General features: G+C 36.2%; 1 protein-coding gene across 2 annotated transcripts in view; it reads left to right on the top strand.

Moving 5' to 3' along the window:
• The first annotated feature begins 181 nt into the window (after window positions 1-181).
• Window positions 182-13,639, top strand: part of LOC127646516 (cadherin-11-like) — a 109,751-nt gene continuing 96,293 nt past the window's right edge. The window contains exon 1 of one of the 2 annotated variants that reach the window (XM_052130244.1): window positions 182-605. The gene's annotated coding sequence lies outside the window, so the exon portion shown is untranslated. Of the gene's footprint in view, window positions 606-776; window positions 868-13,639 lie in introns of those variants that run through there. The other variant, XM_052130254.1, reaches the window with a different exon arrangement.

Genomic DNA, 13,639 nt, shown 5'->3' with positions numbered 1-13,639 from the left:
TAAAGATAATTGTGTCACTTTTTTTTTTTTCTACCTAAATCCATGTTTTATTTTATTCATCAAAAAATCCGCCTATTTTGATTGGAGGAGGATTTTAGAGGCCGGTTTTTGAGCGTTGGCCGCTCGCCTCAGATGGGACCGCGCAACAGGACAGATGAGAAACTGCTTCCATCTGGAAACGCAGCGAGAGGGGGGTTGTCTCGACGTAGTCACCGGCGGTAAGGCACATCCTGTTTGCGTTACATTGCACCGGTCATCATCATTCCAACTGGTAGAGGAGGAGAGCGAACGTGCGCGCAGAGCAGCAGCACCTGACTGATCGTGGATACCTCAACTGCATTTGCAATTCTTCAAATAACAGTCGCCATCGGTACTTGCTTAAGAAGGAATATAAAAAGAAGTAAAGTGGGATTCTTTTTTATAATTTTGTATTGGTTTGTTCTGTTCTGGGAGAGGACTTTGGCAAGAGGGACCTTGTGTCTGGAGTGCTAGTAGGACACAGACTGCTCTTGTTGGATGTTGATTGTTGGTGAAAGTGAAGAAGTGACAGACCGCTGTTGGAATCATCACTGGACAGCCTGTGTCGCATCTGAATGTCTTCAAAGGTAGGGAATGATTATTCTATTAGACTGTTGTAGCATTTTTTGAAGGAAGAGAAGGCACACTTTAGAAATACGTTTAATGACAACGGTGGACGGCAAAGTGCATTCTTCAGAGGAATGGAGAGGACAATTCATGCGTCTCACCCAATGTCCTCTCCATTCAGCTATAGACAGCTCTTTTGCAAACAGTGCACGATTCCGTCTGCAATAAATGTTCGCGCATTAGATGACATTGACGAGTGATGGACTCCTCTCTTATGGCTCTGTGAGTAGTGCAACTTTTAGTTTTGAGCTGTTCTTGACACCAAGGTGGATATGACCAAAAAAAATAAAATAAAATAAAATATCAAAGTTTACTGAAATACAGGTAGGCGATTATAAGACAATTGCAGAAATACCTTAACAGTTCTCTTTGTAATGTGTATCTGTTTATAGGTTAGCATCTCTGATTATTTGATTTATTTATTTCATTTGGCTACGCGATTAATGCACTATGCGGTGAAGAAAGGTCTTCATGCTCTTTTATATAATAGTAATATTAATATTCCGTCTCGTGCACAATGCAGGCACGATGTTCTTATTTATATATTTTAAGAATAAGTTCAAGTATAGAGAGCACCGGTAAAGACAATATTTTGCTACAAGTCGTGGGTCTTTTTTCTGCATCATATCTTCGGCGTCTTTCTGGATTGCAGAAGGGCGTTATATAAAATTGAGAATGACTGTCGCCTCTCTCTTGAGTGAATCCTTAAACCCTTCACGGTGATCTTCTTCGGTTGGGAACGGAGGAGTCGTGCAGGCGGAGAGAGAGTACAACTCTGGACATATACCACCCAGTGTGAGAATCACATCATTACGCATAGCTTTCACGAACGAAATCAGTGCCTGAGAAAGATAATGAACGCAAAGAAATGGTCAAGACAGTGAGTGAATTAGACATGTTTGAATTTGATTGGGAGAGGCCCTTAAAAATCTGCATAGTGTGATTTTTAATTAAATAAATAAATAAGAAACAAATGCAAACAAACGAATTACAATTGAAAAATATAATTGTTGTACATTGTATGTATTTTTTTTGCAGTGTAATATCTTGAAGTTTTATTTTGACCCATGAAATTAGTGTTTTAGTAATTTTCTATTGACGAGTTGTGAGTTGACAGGTTCAGAAATGCAATAGGTGTAACGTGACTTTGAAGCAAATAAATCTCATATGCAGGCTAATTTACAAGGTATATTGAAATTATACAAATATTAAACAAATAAGTTCAGTTTTCCTTAAAATGCAAAACTAATCGATAAACAATTGAAAGACCAATGGAAAGGTGGAATAACATAAATAATTAGTGGTGGTAAAAATAATAATATTATTAATAATACAAATTATTATTATTATAAATAAAGAACACCATGTATGCTTACAGACAATAGATGGTGCTGTTGTTCTTTATAGTTCTGGCCCAGTTTGCTCACCACAGTTTTGTCTCAGAGGGCCACTCAAAAAGATTAAGTGCCACTGTATGTGTTGTCCATGCTCTCCAGGGATGCAGAATTCAATTTAGCAGAGGCTATGGCTAATGCTGTGGCATTTTGTCAGGATTAACATCTTTCTAGTCCGTGTCTTCTTCTGTTACCTTTGGTGTCACATTACCACCTTGAAGTTTAGAGGCGGTGCCACCGAATTTAGATTTTTGGTGCTGAAGTGGTGCTAAATCATTGACTGGGGGAGCTGAGATTTGGTCAATAAATATGTACAAAACCTGCCATGTCGAAGCAACTTTATTAATATCAGTTTGCACGTGGTGACAACAGAAATAAAATATCTGCACTGCAGCCTCAATAAAACAGGCAACACACTTTCAGGGGTGTTTTCATCTTTTTACAATACTGTCTGAAGCACAGGTACGGCAATACAGTGTACCCTTATTAGGGGTCTTAGGACATGCTCCTCCTTACATATCTAATTCTGGTGACTTTAACAGGAGCATTTTTACCTTTTCACAAGTATATATCTTGTAGCAATTAATGGGCTACAAAGCATTGATAAAATACATATTTACACAACAAATCCAGCACTAGTATAATTTCTTCAAAATCTGTAACATTAAAAAAAAAAAAAAAATAGCCTGCTGTGGCAGATCCATTGTACTGTGATTATATCAAATGGTAATACTGCTGTGCGCTGATGTACACCATGGTATTTACATAGTACTCTAATGTAAAAAAAACAACAAAAAAAAACATGCAATGATACTTTTTGATACCTCTTTAGTAGGAAAAATGGCTTTACCTTGAGTTGTTCAAAAACTGCACATGCAGGTGTTGAACTTGATATAAACATTATTCGGTGGGGGTGGGGGGCTGGGTAGCTAATATTGACGCTGTCTACCACCCCTGGAGTCGCAAGTTTGCCTCCAGGGTGTGTTGAGTGGCTCCAGCCATGTCTCCTAAGCAACCAAATTGGCATGGAGTCACATGGGTTAACCTCCTCGTGGTCGTGATTAGTGGTTCTTGCTCTCAATCGGGCTCATGGTAAGTTGTGCGTCGATCACGGAGAGTAGCATGAGTCTCCACATGCTGTGAGTCATGCACAATGAGGCATATGATAAGATGCGTGAATTGACTGTCTCAGAAGCGGAGGCAACTAAGACTTGTCCTACGCCACCCGGATTGAGGTGAGTAAATGCACCACCACAAAGACCTACTAAATAAAAGATAAAATAAGATAAAAAATTATAAAAAAAAAAAAGTAAAGACACTATACATCGTTGTCAAAGAAGGGTGTACTTTCAGACTTTGTTTCAAAATATTGGCTGTAAAAATGGGGAGAGCCATAAACTGACACCTTCATGTCGCAAAATTATCCCTGACGTCTATTAAAAAACAGGCAATTTTTATTGTAGTAAAAACTCCACACATTGCTCAGTCCAGTAGGATTGTTGAGTGTAAAAAATGCACTGTTTCCTCACAAAAGCAGTTTATTATTCTTATAGCTTGTCTACTCACCAGTGAACCGTCATAAGAATGTCTATAGGACAGCTGCGTTATGCTTTTTTACTAACTTTGTAGTCTCACCTTGGTAGAAGGGCTCTGGTTGTTACAAAGCAGGATCTGGTTGCTAGGTTACGGGGTCTGCTCCACCATTACTGAGAGAGAACTATTGTGAGACATGCAGTTGGAGTTTCAACAGTAAAGTTTACCTCCTCATCTGCTCTGTGTATCATGACAGTAAACATGCCACTTGATTGTTTTCTGTCCTATTTATTTCATTTATGTTTTTAGGGAGTGAGAAATGCTCCAAATGATACAGTGTGTGAGCTGTCTGAACGATTCAGACAATTTTGCTAAACTGTTAACTGAGTAATTAATTCATAAATCGTCCATCACAAGTTCTGATTCTAAACAGGTGACAGAAATACGGAACACATGAAATGATTTCATAAATATTGTCTGGAAAAAAAATTCTTCATACAATCTTCATACAGAGGATAATCTCCTGGCTGTTACAAACATTTGCTGGGGGTGCTACGGGGCTAGGGATGGGCAAATCAATACTAAAGTATCGATATTTCCGATACTGATGTTGTATCAAAATTATTGATCCTCACACAAAAACATAGATTCTAAATGATTTATTTATTTTGTAACTAGGGACTAGGGATTATTATTTGGTTACCACGAACAATAATCATAAGCTTCAAAGTTAAATAAAATGGATTATGCTATATTAGCAAGTGTATTTATTCTTGTGCAGGATGGGAAATGTTTCTTCTTCCACTCATCTTAACATTCATTAATGCTGAAAGACACAAGCAGACAAGCGCTTGCGCCATCACAAGACTCGTTCAAACAAGAGAGATCAGTGCCTTGTAGAGGTAATGATAGAAAATCAGAGAAACAGCTTCTGGTCGAATAGTCTAGGGCATACAAAGGCATTCGTCATATGCCCTCCTTTCTGTTTTAGGATTTTGCATATGCCGACTTGAAATAAGTGATGATACGTGTGGCCGCCAGAACAACGAGTAGGCTTTTGACCCGGAACTTTTTCAATCTATTAAAACGATACCGCAGCATTGGTGAGTGAATTGTGTTTCATTATTATTATTTTTAAAAAATATACATAGATTCTCTTTAAGCATGCACAGAGATGCATTGGGGAGAACTGACAAGACAGACAGTCGGACTAATCTGATCCACCAATCAGAACATTAATTTCAGACAGGATTGGATATTTGCTAACCAATCATATTTTCAGTTTCAGTAAGGGGCGAGACATTTCCAGCATCTGATACACAAGCATCCCTGGAGAAACTATAATTTGCACTGCATTTTTATATCCCTGCTAAACGTAAATATATGTATATACATTTAAATGTAACTTATGCAATTAAACTTTGTGAAAATACTGCATGTTATTGCACCCCTAATAGTTTTTGGCGATCTTTTTTTTTTCTTCTTCTTTTTGCCTTTTACTGCTGTCGGTGGTGCCTTTTTCTTTGTGATATCAAATAAGTTACATTTATATTTCTAAGTAGGAAAACAATTTCTCTCTACACAGAAAAGCACATAATATTACACAAAAAAAAAAAGAAATAACCATACATTTTTATGCAGGCTATATATGGTAATACAAGATAACATGTTTAAGTTGAACATTACTACTCTCATATTAGCTTAACACAGTTTATTGCATATTTTGAATTACTTTGTTAGTTAGAATAATAATAAAGTACTAACCATTTTCATAATAGCCTAATTAAAGGAACATTAATGACAGCTATTAATTCAAATAAATATTTAACATTAAGTTACTATACCATTGTTCTTAGCAGTGTACTCTACACCATGCCAGCAAGAAACTTACCCTGATATACATATTATAAGTTTATGCGGGTTAACAGTCCTAATTTTAATGAAAAAAAAATTATGAATCCTTTATGTATATAACTGTATATAAATGTAAATTAATTTTAGGGATCGGGTGCATGCATTTTTTATAAATTCACATTATGCCCACCACTTCAGACACTACTACACCACTGCTTCTGGAGTAAATTCACGCTAAAATAACATATCTAAAGGTGACATTTCTTATTTCTTATAATTGTGTGTAATTGTTATTAATAAGTAATTAAAAAAAATGTTAACCATTGTTTTACTACAGTAATATTGTAGTAGTAACCATGGTTAATTGTGTGGTAACTATGGTTTAACCAAATACCATGGTTATACTGTTAATGTTTGTAAGGGTAAACAAAACAAAAGTCTGAACATCATCTGTTTAGGCAAAAAAAAAATAAAAAAAATATGACTTGATTTATGAATACAATTTGAAATTACCCATTTTATCCAAAGTAATCACAAACAAATACATTTAATATAAGTATCGGTATTGTTATCGATATTGACGATATTGGACTTTAAATTATTGGTATCGGATCAAAAATAAAATAAATGGTATCCGCCAGGGAAAATAATCCCATCCCTATACAGGGCAACGCATTGTACTGGGTGCTGCACTGCCGCATCACTGCTGGTTGATAGAGGAAGAGACTCAATCATTTTCAACCAAAAAATACATTTGTTATTTTGACTGGTAAAGCTTCCCAAAGAGACCTTTTTTCCACTCTCAGCCATGTCGAAGCAAGGCAGATGATGAAAGATCTCTGTATTAATTGTAATTTTCATTTACTGCAATTATACCTCTGCTAGAAAGTAACAGAAAATAACATTCATTGAGCACTTCTGATCATTTTTGGTCAGTCCTTGTTCATTGAGGGATTGTTTCTTTTCAGGTTTCATAAATGCAATTTTTTTGAAAGGCAAAAATTGAAAATGAAAGACATTCACACAAATAGTGCTTTTGCAAATACATTGTCTAGACTGAGGAAAGGTGATGTAAATTAGCATGCACTCCTAGGTAAATTCAGTCATGTTGAAGCATGAAGAAAAGTATTTTCTTGTACTTCTGGCAGCCTCCTCAACTATGCTCTCATTGTGGTGGTTTTTCCTCAGGCGCAGAATAATGATGGTTATACTGGTGCTTGGGCAGGGCCAAGCAGTTCATTCCAACTGTCTCTAGTGCAGGAATCTCATGCCATCTGTTAGTGGCCTTGGAACATGTAAATACAAATTTCTGACCGGTAGAATGGTGCTTTAAGACAACACTACACTTTGCTGTTGTGTAAAAACTCTTTCCTGGTAATTGCGGTTGGACATCCATCGTGCGGATTGATGAAATTGGTCCATTTGATCTGGATGCATCCTCACATGTGAAGTGTTTTCACAAAGAGTCAAGAAGACAGTCTTCAATTACCACTACTACAAAATAAGGTGGATAAAATGTGCAGGGTAAGCCAACTGGAAAATAAATTGGATGCGTTTTTTTAATTCCCCTCAAATAATTATTAATAGACTATTCGACACAGTGGATAATTATAGAAAATGTATACAAAGGAGCCTTCATGGTTGTTCTAATTACTGCGTGGGTGCATAGAATACATCAATTCACCCTTATGAGCATCAATTAGCAAATCAGAAAATAATTCACCATTTTTATATGGTAACTTGTAGAGCAGGGGTGATTTTCTTTTCTTCCTTGTATTCTTTTAATGCCTTACTTTACAAGGCAGTGCAATGACAAACAATTACTCATCATTCATTATCTCATAACGGTGTAATTCAGAACCAGGGAGATGTTGGGATGGGATTGTGGAAATTATGCTGACTTAACTCCTCAGTGATTCAAAGATTTTTTTGGATCCCAGTAATACAGTAAAATTGATTCGGTATGCATGTCGTGTGATGATGAAACAAAATGTGTCAGTGCGTCTGTTCCAAAACCTCATGTGCTGCCTTCGGAGCAGTGTTTTAAGGCATCGTAGCTGCACTTCTGACACAAAAGCTGTTTCAAAAGGTAGTATCTTCATTATGCTGCCTCCTAAGATACCTAATTTTGGAAAAATTGTAAGGTATCATTGTATGAATTAGCGATGCACCGATTGTGAAATTCTGGGCAGATACCGATACCGATGTTTAAAATAACAATTTGGCTGATGACCGATACCGATCGTCATTTTGTTTATTTTGTATTTGCTGTTATTTAATCCCCCTTTTGTGCAGGTGAAACAAAGAAATCTTCATTATAAAAAATAAATGAGCTGTTTTTCAGCCATCATGAGCACAAATTCAATCATACAAATTTATGAAACAACATTTAATATAACCTTTCAAATAACAAAGTGAAAAATTGTGAAAAATTTCTTTTTCAAGAGCCTTTTTAGCCTGCTATACACATACTATACAGCATAATTTTTCACTAAATCACAAATTAATATACTCCCACACCACCAACATTTTCTCACCAACAAACCACATGTGCCCATCCATTGCCCTCTTACGTCATGCCAGAGCCGTGTCCAGCCAGTGGCTGTGGGTGGTATTATATTTCCACCTGTTGGATCTTCTCTGAAACTGCAGCTGGGTAGGCAACTATTGTCCAAGTCGACTGCAAATACACAAGACATATAAACAGATAAACATCGGCCACTGTCATCGGTGAATGACATCGTATTTGCTGATAGGCCAATGTCAGTCAACAAGGCGAATATCGGCCTATACCGCTGTTTGGCCGATACATCGGTGCATCCCTAGTATGAATCCTTCCTGGGGTAGACGGTTGAAGATTTATTAGGTCGCTATGTTTCAGCACTGTGTTACTGTACATCTGTAATGTTTTAGAGGTTAAGTTGATATCACTCAAACAATATTAATAAATCAAATTTGATACTTTCTGTACAAAGCTAACCTGTGTTGATGTTCAATATGATGAACAAATTGTCTCCCTCCCTTACTTTAAACACCCATAATAATGCGTTACGTACGTGACCGTTACGGATGCTTCATATCAAATTACATGGATAATCAATGGGTGAATAACTAACTTCCAAGCTCCAGTGAACATTTGTTTACATGGTGTACTCTAAATTACTGTGCTATTTTAAAGAGAGTGAGAGAAAGAGACTTTAGTCTATGTTTCAATCATATTTTATTATGGCTCATTTTTTGGTATGCAGCTCAGCTGTAAAAGCATTTGCAATACGAATGTACAAATATGTGTCATGCCAATAAAGCACCTTAAAACTGAAACTGACAGAAAGAGAGAGATTAATGTATAAATAGGCTGATCTAAGTGGGCGCTAACTCGCATATTAACATCTTACCATAAAAGACACGCCTCTTGACGTATTTTCCCTCGTCGTTCTCACACACGCTGTAATTGGTCATGAAGTCAGTTATTTCTGAGGTGTTTCCCAAGTTTAGATTTTCGGATCTAATTCACACTTTATTCCCACTAATTAGTTTTTAAGTATATGTAAATGTTTCTGTGTAAATGTATATTTTCATTTTATTATATGTAAATTTATCTGTGAAAAACTAAGTAAATGGTGTATTGTAAAAAGAAACACAGAAAAACTGTGCTTGTCAGATTTAACTGCATTATTTATTATAATCTTGCAATGCTAACATAAAAAAAAAAATATTGAAAAGTGTAAACAATAAAACTATATACAGTAACAAATGGACAAAATTTAACAAATTAATACACATCATTTTACAGCGCAATGGCAAAAACAAATGCTGAAAGACAGAAGGATTTCTGGGAGAGGAAGAAAAATGATGACTATTTTAAAGAAAAGGAAAAGGAAATGCTGTCATACAAAAACCAAAAATCCATGCTAATGGGCCTTGAAAAACAAATTAATAAAAAAATAAGAAAATCATGTCACTTCCACTAGCACTACATATGATTTTGTCAGGCATTTATATAAACAAGACAACATTTCAAGACAAGCTCCAGGGATGAGGAATTTGGTCAATATGAGAGAGGGGGGGTTAAAAAGAAGATTCAGAAATGGCATTTGACAATGTCCATCCTAGAGTCCAACCGCTGTTTCAGAAGGGAACATCCAGAGCCTGCAATTGGGAAATCAAAGTCAGATGAGCTCCGGTCATCCCATGTACTCCTGTGTTCAGACACGCCAAGGAATGTGTGCCTTAGCAGTACAACAAAAATATTTGAAAATATCAAATTAGCCCTGGAATGAGTGCATCATGTGATACAAAGGCAAGCATTTCAAAGCACACAGAATTTTTTGAGGCTGTAGTCTGTAGCCTAGACAGGCCTCAGTGCATGCTATGATGTGCAAAAATAACGAGCTCTTGGAAATGTGTACCTTCGGTCACATCCCTGAAGAAGATAAACAAATTAAAGTCACCTGGTATACATGGGAAGCAACAGGAGAGCTGCCATGTAAGGTACAAAAGAACGACACACTGGGTGATGTTTTTTATTTTCTCAAGGCAGCCTCTTCTAAGTTTTTGCAGCACTGTTTCATAAAAAGACAACAAAATGCCTCTTTTCAGACAAACAAAATCCAATTCAAAGTCAAACAATGATGGTGCTACAAGTTGAATTTGCATAAAACTACAAAGCTGCCTATAAAGATCAAATCAAATCTGCACACTGGCATCAGAAACAGAACATGAATTTACATCTGTTCTATGGTCTAATGGAGATTCAGTGTCATAAGACATTGTGAATGACAGCTTGGAAAATGACAAGAGGTCTGTGGTAACATTCCTCACCAAGATCACAGAAAATGTTCAAGAGAAATATCCTGAGATGAGACAGCTTCACATGATCAGTGATGGTAAATGTGCTGTAGATGTGTGGGGTAACATTAAAATGGGTAGTTAACACAGGCGTTCTCAGCAGACAGGTAATCCTTGTTTCAGACATTGCATCATTTGTAGACTCTGCCAGAAGTTGCCCAAACATTGAAGTAAAACTGATCACATCCATGGACACCAGCGATTTCACAGAGCAGTACAAGCTGGATGACAGGTAGGCCAATACCACAGCTGTTCCGGGCACTCAGTCCATCCATCACATTGAAAAAATCTACACAGAGGCAGAACAGTCAGGTGTCCACACATTTTTGCTCTCAGAGGCCACATCCACTGATACCGCTGAACACTAGTCCCCTGAGTCCCAGTTAACTGCTGTAAAGAAAATAAAAATTGGAGATTGTGTCTTGATGCAGTTCAAGACAAATAAAAATCCTTCCGCCAGTTTGTTGGACTTACATACATACATAACAAAGAACATGGAGCACTTGCAGTACTTTTCTTAAGATATTATGATGCTTGATTGGTGTGCATTGGTGTGATTGGTTTCTTGCCTATGGTGGAGTACAAAGCTTGGGTGACACCAGACAGAGTTATTCCTATTTTGGATCCACAAATCGACAATGGGAAAGTATCACTTTGCAGAGACAGTTCTGGCAGAAAAAGAAAAAAGATTCCTCACATTTGTTCATAGTTGTTTAGGTTAATTGATATTTATTTATATTGCTGTATTCACTACCTCTGATTTACATAAACAATAATACTTCAGCGTCCCTGCACTTTAATATGTAGTATAGTAAATGTTGGGTTGTTTACAGTTCAAGTGTGTGAATAAGGTTGCTTTTGTCAACTATTACTTTAACAAGTAAATTATGCATTTTAAATGAATATGAATACTTAATATGAAATATTAAGTGTATGCTGACCGTGTCATTGATATCTAGTTGTTATTTTAGACCATGTTGCTGCGTCTTCGTCCTCTTCTTAAAATCCAAAGTGCCGAAAGTAACATCGTGCATTGCGAGGCATCATTAGACTTAACATGATTTGAATAATTTTGACACAAATAACTATACAAAAGCATAGTAGGCTAATGCGATCTTTTTGACGCGTGATTGTGACTTAGATAGACTATATTAAATATAATAGTGTGATTGTTTTGACCCAAAAATATAGACCGTGTGATAATTTCGATGCACTTGCGATTTGTTCTGTTGCATTTAACACTTCTGTCGATGTTTAGAACAAAGCAAGCTTTAGCTATATCCATTCCTTTCATCACAAGCACATGCCAGAAATGCATGAATATCACATTCTATAAATTCAGTATTATCTACACGCAGCTCTTAAAAAAGCCTTCAATGATACACATGAGTGCACACCACATGTGCTTGGCTTAAATTCTAAAAATGTGTCCTTCTTCACTTTGACAATAATCGTGCAACACCATACAGCATTTTCACACTGCAAATGTCAGTTTTAATTTAATGATAACATTATTATACAGCCTTAACCCGATGTCTCTGATCTTATAGTTTAAAGACCTAATATAGTTCACTGTTAATTTTTTCTCAGCAATTTACATGTTTTTCCCAAAGTCATGCAGATGCAGCATTCGGAGAGGTCACGTCCGTAAAGGAGAGATGTCACATCCGTAACGACAGGTTTTCCCCATTTATGTAAAAACAATGACCAAAAAATAAATATTACATGTTCCTATGAGTTCCAACCTTTCTACATTATATGGCCAGTATTATTTCTTGTTTTTTCAACCAAAAACTTGTGTACGTTATGCACATTTATTTCCTGATCTAAACTGGAAGAAAACTTGTTTATAATGAAAATATTCTGATATCTGGACTTTACTTGAAGAGGTTTATGATTAGGTTTTATATACTGGTATATACTGAGTACTGGTGCTGAGTACTTATTATGAGAAGTTCAAGTTCACATTTTCAATGCAAATGTCACGTTCATAATGCTGAAAATGCTGAGCTGCCTATGCAAGCTGGTGACAGCAAGGCAGCTCACTACGTTTTGAATGAGACCCACTGTGAAACAAAACATGGTGTGATATGCGTTCAAGCTCGCAAATCCCAAAATCAATCTAAACTCAGTTGAAGCTACTTCATTGATAATAACATGGATTATGACTGAATAGTCAGGGATGCACTGTGAATTTGCTGTTAGTTTTAGTAGGCCTTACTGGTAATATTGCTAATTTACTCTGGATGGCCTGGAGTTTGACAGGCAAATTAGATTTGGTCAAAGCAGTTTGGAAAATCTTTTTTTTTTTACGTCAAGACCACTCTTTGATCTAGCACTATATCATCATGTTGCTTATTTAACCTTACCTTTGAAGACCATGATGCAACTCTTGACTATTTTATCATGCATTATTTTGTGGAGGCTATACATGCAATACATGATATTGGAGTTTGATATGAGTGCTTGGTAATCTCATGGGCAATGCACATATTTGCAAAATTAATTGATTCAGTGCTAGTTGCTAGTTTCTACTGCTTGTACTGCAAATTTAAATTTTCCTAATTTACATGCCACTAAATAGAATACATTTACTTTAAAAAGAATTATTTAAAAATAAAGAGGCAACTCTCATACTGTATCCAACATAGTCAAAGTTTGGTAAATCAGTGTTATGTGCCCTTTTTCTTTTGCATTGTGAGTATTAGTAGCAGGGTATTATTTGCACTCAGAGACTCTGTTCATAGATACTCAGCTTTAAGAGAATATGATATTTATGATTTATGATATTTCTCAATTTTTAATAATAAGTTTGACATTTATCTGTGAGGCTTTTAATATGTTACTTTCATTGCACATATTTGTTGCATTAATATTTGTAAGTCCTCTTACAAACATAAAGCTGCCCCCTGAAGCACACAATACTGATGTTCCTTAATCTTTGTTATAAATGCCAGATCATGCATAATCAAATACTGTTGCATAATTAAAATTCTGACAAATATTTAAACTGGCTAATTTTGTTGAAATTATCCAAAATACGGAATCTTGCTGTGCTCTCATGCAGTTGACCTTTAGAAAGAAAGCACAGGTAATAAGTGATGTGGCTTAGGTGTATGAGCACTAATAGACCTGACTCTTTTCTCAGGCTTATTTGGCCACAAAGCAGCAGATAGCATTATCCTGAACCCATTTCTTCAGTGCACAATTAGACATGAGACATGTAACCTTTTCTTCTATAATGTGTGCAACAACAGAAGCGCCTTCATAACCCATCATCAACTTTTTTTTCACTCAGTTTGAATTACAGTCATAATACCACTGATACATCAGTCATTAGACTTGATTGTGATTTGTTTACTTCT

This window comes from Xyrauchen texanus, chromosome 1, assembly GCF_025860055.1.
Source record: "Xyrauchen texanus isolate HMW12.3.18 chromosome 1, RBS_HiC_50CHRs, whole genome shotgun sequence".
NCBI classification, from domain to species: Eukaryota; Metazoa; Chordata; class Actinopteri; order Cypriniformes; family Catostomidae; genus Xyrauchen; species Xyrauchen texanus.
Note: the sequence above shows the minus strand (reverse complement) of the source record. Positions and strands in the feature narration are given on the sequence as shown.